This window comes from Elephantulus edwardii, unplaced genomic scaffold, assembly GCF_000299155.1.
Source record: "Elephantulus edwardii isolate Elephantulus edwardi_28Jun2011 unplaced genomic scaffold, EleEdw1.0 scaffold00214, whole genome shotgun sequence".
NCBI lineage: Eukaryota > Metazoa > Chordata > Mammalia > Macroscelidea > Macroscelididae > Elephantulus > Elephantulus edwardii.
In genome coordinates, this window is record NW_006399964.1 from 174,329 (window position 1) to 180,890 (window position 6,562).

Below are 6,562 nucleotides of genomic sequence, written 5' to 3' on the forward strand. Positions count from 1 at the left end.
TTCTACCTGCTTCATAAAGAGGAACTGTCCCCATTGATAATATCCATAGCAGCAAACAGGTAGCTGCTAAGTCAGACACATCGCCTCCCTTCCCTATTTCCACCAATCTCTGGGTTCGATATTCATTGTTGACTCACAGACTTTACTCAGTGCTGTGGTACTAAGAGTGGAGCTTATTAGGGAAACAGGTTGGGGAGTGGGAGAGGCAAATATTTCACAATACAATTCAGGTTTAGTCCTGCAGTTCCAAGCCAGATTAAAAGCAAAACACAACTCCTTTGTTATTAAAAGTCCTGGTTTCAGTTCAATCAACACTAATTCAAAGAAGCCTCTGGTTTCTTCAATCACCCAGCAAAGTTGAACAGTTATGTCAGCTTCTCTTCAAGCATCTGACAAGAAAAGCCTTTAACTGTGGCCTTTATTCAAGGCTCCTCAGGTTACATCTTGTCACAGTTTTCCCACAGCAATGCTACAATGTTTCCACAGTCTCTCTCTCATCAGGGTTTTGCTTCCGTCTCCCTCAAGTCTTGCTCCTCAGTGTGGGAAGTGCTCTCTCTCTCTTTCTCTCTCTCTCTCTCTCATCCTAGTCCCCCAGCTGTTGATGATTTGCAAGACCATGTTTGCAGTTAAGGTAGCTGGAGATCAGAGGGGGCAGGTATAATGGCTAAGAAAGCCAACTTTGATGCTAACACCACAGAAGCCTATATATATTTAGGGTGTAGTACCATCTCCCACCCTCACCTGTTCATCTTGTATGTCTATCTGTGCATTCACTCATGGGTTATTGCGATTATTGTTGCTGCAGGCTTGTGGATGCACTAGTTGCAGCCTTTGTTGCCTTTAATTCCTGTACTTCTCCCACTGTCTTCCTTTGCCCTAATTATTTTCTGCTGTCCCCTTTCTGTCCCAAGCTATTAGTGTCTAAGTATAGTCAGTGATTTGACTTTTGTTCTCTCACCCTAGTGACCATAAATATTTTCTTTTAGTTTGAATTCACTTGACTATAAAAGTGATCCCATGTAGTTGCCTAATTTCACTGAGCATAATGTCCTCTGAATGAATACATATTGTATAACATGTTGCATGATTATTCTTTAACCATAGTATTCCACTGTGTGTATATGTTATAATACCATCTGTTGATGGGCATTTAGATACATTGTTTTTTCTTTAGTGAACAATGCTTCTATGAACATGGCATGCTTTTTATTCATACCATACCTCTTACTTATTATTTAGGATTTAGAACTCTTATTACCACATCATATGATATTTCTATTTCCAACTTTTTAAGGAACCACTCTATTGTTTTCCACAGTGGTTGTGCCATTTTGTAGTCTTACCACAGTGATGAGAGTTCCAGCCAGAGATTCTTGCACCAGCCAGACCCTGAAGGTGAGCAGCAGCCTCCACAACAGAGGACCAGAGACCTGACATGAGGCAGAGCTGATCTGGGGATTTCTATGCTACAGAAACAGAGTTAGGAGCCTTTACACAAATTTGTCAGAAGCTTGGGTATGGGGTGAGGATGAAAGGAGAGCCGTAATTAGCAGACTAAGAGTTTTGTAGCTCTGGCCAACAGCCATGAGGCTTAAGGCTGAGGTTCCTGCAAGCACATTTCAGAAGCTGACTTGAATGAGTGTATCTTGCTGCCAACCTGAATCCCTTTTGACTTTCCTAATATGATTCTCTGTGGTCTGTGAGCTCTCACCATAGATTTCAGACCCAGTAGAGCAGTAAGATCTGTGTTGAGATGTGGGAGCTTGAGGGGCATGTCTGACCTCATGAGAATTGGTTTTATGTTGTGAATGTTGTCGAGGACAGTTCCCCTTTGTGGAAAGTCAGACATAGTCGTTCCCATGCTGCCCTTGCTCTTTTTATAACTATCTAATTTTTAGGAGATTCTAGTAATTTAGTTTCATCTTCTGCTGTTTGTGTATTTTTACTTAAGTCTCATAACATTTTTATGCTGTATATTAGCATCCCTACATTTGTCCCTACTCTTTCTTTGATGGTCTTTCCAGATTTCTGTTTCATATCAGGTCTTTTATCTATCCTGAGTTAATGTTTGTATATAGTGTGAGATATGGATTGTTTCATTTTTCTGCAAATGAATATATAGTTAGCCAACACTGTTAAAGCCACAATTTCAACATCTTAAAACCCCCCAAGATATTAATTATCATTTAATGAGTTTTGACTGTTTGTCAAAGATCAGTTGTCCTTAGGTAGCTGGGTTGACTTTCTCAGTTCTGTTCCATTGTTTATAGGTCTGTTGTATCACTATCAGGATGTTTGAACATTGTGCTTGAGTCTAAGTTCTGAAGTAGGGAAGTGTGAGACCCCTTTTTGTTGTTCTTTATTAGTGCTTTCCCCCTGCTTACCCAGGGTCTCTTTCTTTTCCATGTGAAGTTGGTGATTAGATTTTCTCATCTGTTTAAGGAATGATGATGAATCTAGATCAGGATTGCATTAATATTTATAGATCATGTAGGGTAGTGTTAGCATTTTTATAATATTAAGACTTCTTATCATTTGTTGTTGTTGTTGTTATGTGCTGTCGAGTCGCTTGCGACTCATAGCGACCTTATGTACAACAGCCCTAAACTCCGCTCTGTCCTGTGCCAATCGCACTGTCTCTGACACTCCCATCCCAATTATCCCAGTCACTGAATCAATCCACCTCATAGAGGGCCTTCCTCTCCTGCGCTGTCCCTCCACCCTCCCAAGCATGATGTCCTTCTCCAAGGACCTGTCTCTCCTCACAACATGTCCAAAGTATGTTAGACAGAGCCTCAGAATCCTTGCTTCCAAGGAGCCACCCGGTTTAACCCTTTCCAGGACAAATCTGTTTGTTTTCCTAGCAGTCCATGGTATTCTCAATACTCTTCTCCAGCACCACAGCTCAAAGGCATCACTTCTCCTTCTATCCTCCTTGGCCATTGTCCAACTCTCTGATGCATAACAAGTGGTTGTGAAGACCATGGCCTGTATCAAACGCACCTTAGTCTCCAGAGAAATACCATTGCTCTTCAGTACTTTGGAGAGGTCCCTAACAGCAGACTTTCCCATGGCAATGTGCCTTTTAATTTCCTGGCTACTGATGCCAAGAGTGTTGACTGTGGAGCCAAGCAAACTAAAGCTGTGTACAATCTCAGTCTCTTCACCATCCATCCTGATGCTGCCAATTGGTCCAGTGGTGAGAATCTTTGTCTTCTTGACATTGAGCCTCAATCCATACTGTAGGCTGCAGTCCTTGACCCTCTGCAGCAGGCGCTTCAGGTCTTCTTCAGTTTCAGCAAGCAGGGTTGTGTCATCCGCATAACACAGATTGTTGAAAAATCGTCCACCAATCTTGACCTGACATTTCTCCTCATAGAGCCCAGCCTCCCAGATAATCTGTTCTGCATATAGGTTGAAAAGGTATGGAGATAGGATGCATCCCTGGCATATGCCCTTCCCAATTTTGAACCATGCAGTGTTCCCTTGCTCTGTTCTGACGACTGCCTCCTGATCCAAGTATAAGTTTCACATTAGAACGATCAAGTGTTCTGGGATTCCCATTCTTTTTGGAGTCAGCCATAGTGTGTTATGATCTACACAGTCAAATGCCTTTGCATAGACAATGAAACACCGATAGACATTCCTCTGGTATTCCCTGCTTTCAGCCAAGATCCATCTAACATCAGCTACAATATCCCTAGTACCACGGCCCCTTCTAAACCCAGCCTGGACTTCTGGCAGTTCTCTGTTCATGTGCTGATCCGGTCATTTCTGGATAATCTTCAGTAAAATCTTGCTTGCATGTGAAATCAGTGAGATTGTTCTGTAGTTTCCACATTCGGTTGGGTCACCTTTCTTTGAGATAGGAACAAATATCGATCTCTTCCAGTCAGTTGGCCAAGTGGTCGTTCTCCAGATTTCTTGGCACAACTTGGTGAGCACGTCCAGGGCAGCATCTGTTAACTGAAATATGTCAATTGGTATACCATCTATTCCTGGAGCCTTATTTTTTTGCCATTTACTTCAAAGCAGCCTGAACTTCTTCTTTCATCACCATAGGCTCTTGCTCATATGTTGTTTCATGAAATTCTTCTGTGTCTTCCAATTCCTTTCGATACAGTGACTCAGTATATTCCTTCCATCTTCTTTTAATACTTCCTGGATCACTTAACATTCTGCTGAAAGCATCCTTGATTATAGCAACTCGAGGTTTGAATTTGTTCTTCAGTTCGTTGAGCTTAAGATATGCTGAGCGAGTTCAGCCCTTTTGATTTTCTGACTCCAACTCCTTGCACATTTCATTGTAATATTTTGCTTTGTCATCCCATGCTGCCTTTTGAAATCTTCTATTCAACTCTTTAGTATCTTGAATTCTTCCTTGTGCTTTGGCTTCTCTGCACTCCAGTGCAATTTTCAAAGTATCTTCTGACATCCATTTTGGTCTATTCTTCCTCTTCGGTCTTTGCAATGACCGTTTACACTCTTCCTGGATGATACCCTTGATATCCTCCCACAACTCATCTGGCCTTCACTCATTAGTGTGGTATAATCCTTTACATAGTTCTCTTGGTTTCTTCTTGTACTGTTTTGTAGTTTTCTTTATATATTGCCTTTGTATCTTTGGTTGGTTTTATTTGTAAATATTTAATATTCTTTTAGGTCCCTATTATAAATGGTATTGTCTTCTTGATTAACTTTTTACCATTTTCTTTGTTAGTATAAAGGAATCCCACTGATTTTAAAAAGTGCTGCTCTTGCCCTGCCACTTTGGTGAATCTCTCAATCCATTCCAGTAATTTTTTTGAAGTCTTTGGGATTTTCTATGTATAGGATGATATCATCTGCAAATAGGAATAGTTTGACTTCTTTCCACTTTGGATGCTTTTTATTTCTTGCCTATTTTTTTTTCTAGAACTTCTAATAAAGTATTGAATAGGTGTAGTTTTAGTAAAGGAAATTTTTATCTGATTCTCATTAACAAAGCGCATACTATAATTTTCTCTCCACTGAAACTAATGCTGATTGTTGGTTTTGTATATGTACCCTTAATTATGTTGAGAAATTTGCTTTCTGTTCTATTCTGTTCTGGCATTTTTGCCAGAAGTGGGTGTTAGATTTTGTCAAATGAATTCTCTACATCAATTGAGGGAGCTCTAGTGGTGTATACTGTATTTGGGAGTTGTACTACCAAACCAAAGGCCACTCCACCAGGGGCTCCCAGGAAGAAAGATGCACAGTCTTCTCCTGTGTGATTGATATCGTCATAGGACACCAATGGAAGATTAGCTAGGAGTTGATTCCGACTTGGTGGCAATGAGAAAGAGTGAGAGAGAGACCGGGAGGGAGAGAGAGAGAGAGATAGATAGATATTAATATGATCCAGTGGTTGTTTTCCATTCGTTGTTTTTCTGATGTTGAATTTTTCTTGCATACCTGGTACGAATCACACTTGTTAAGGATGTATTGGTTATTATTTTTTAAATGTTGTTGGGTTCTACTGGTTAGGATTTTGTTGATAATTTTTGCATCTTTATTCATGAGGGATATGGGACTGTAATTTTCTTTTTATTACTATCTTTGACAGCTTTGGGTACCAGGGTTATGGTGGTTGCTTTATAAAATTAATTTGAGACTATACTATATTCTGGAATAGTTTATGTAGAATTATGTCAGCTCTTCCCTGAAGATTTGGTAGAATTTACCAGTGAAATTTAGGTAATTTTTGTTGTTGTTGTTGTTTCTAGTATCTTGTTGTGGATTTTTAAAAAATGTCCAGTTTCTTTTGTTGAAGGACCTGAAAACCAAATTTAAGCCTCGAGTTTCAATACTTAAGGATTCTATGAGCAAAATACTAAATTATCCAGGAAGTTTTAAAAGAAGATGGAAGGAGTACGTAGAGTCACTGTACCAAAAAGAATTGGCTGACATGGAAAAATTTCACGAAACAACATATGATCAAGAGGCAATGGTGATGAAGGAGGAAGTTCAAGCTGCTTTGAAGGACTAAGAAAAAACAAGGCCCCAGGAATTAACAGCACACCAATTGATGTATTTCAACAAAGAGCCACTACCCTGGATGTGCTCATCAGGTTGTGCCAAGAAATATGGAGGGAAGCAAGGTTGTGTCATCTGCATAACTCTGGCTGTTGATAACTCCTCTTCCAATGGAAGATTGGGACTTTTTTGTCCATAGAGTTTTAAATTTTTCTTTATAGAGTTTGGCTTCTTGAATGATTTTCTCAGCATACAGATTGAATAGGTACAGAGAAAGGATACAGCCCTGATACACACCTTTCTTGATTACAAACCATATAGTATTCCCTTGCTCTACTTGGATAGCAGCTTCTTGGTCTAGGTACAGGTTTTCTATAAGCATAATTAAGTGTTCTGGAATTCTCATTTTTCTCAATGTTAGCTGTTGTTGTTGTTGTTATGTGCCATTGAGTCACTTGTGACTCATAGCAACCTTATGTACAATAGCTCTGAAACTTGGCTTATTCTAAGCCAGTCTCACTGACTCCAACACACCCACTCCCAATACGCCAGTTACTGTGTCAGT

General features: G+C 40.0%; 1 protein-coding gene and 1 pseudogene across 1 annotated transcript in view; both read left to right on the forward strand.

Annotated features, from left to right (window-relative positions):
* The window catches only part of EFCAB2 (EF-hand calcium binding domain 2), a 110,211-nt gene that overhangs the window by 34,498 nt on the left and 69,151 nt on the right, over positions 1-6,562 (forward strand). The gene's annotated exons all lie outside the window — the stretch shown is intronic.
* LOC102856939 overlaps positions 1-6,562 on the forward strand; it is an 18,156-nt pseudogene that overhangs the window by 9,915 nt on the left and 1,679 nt on the right.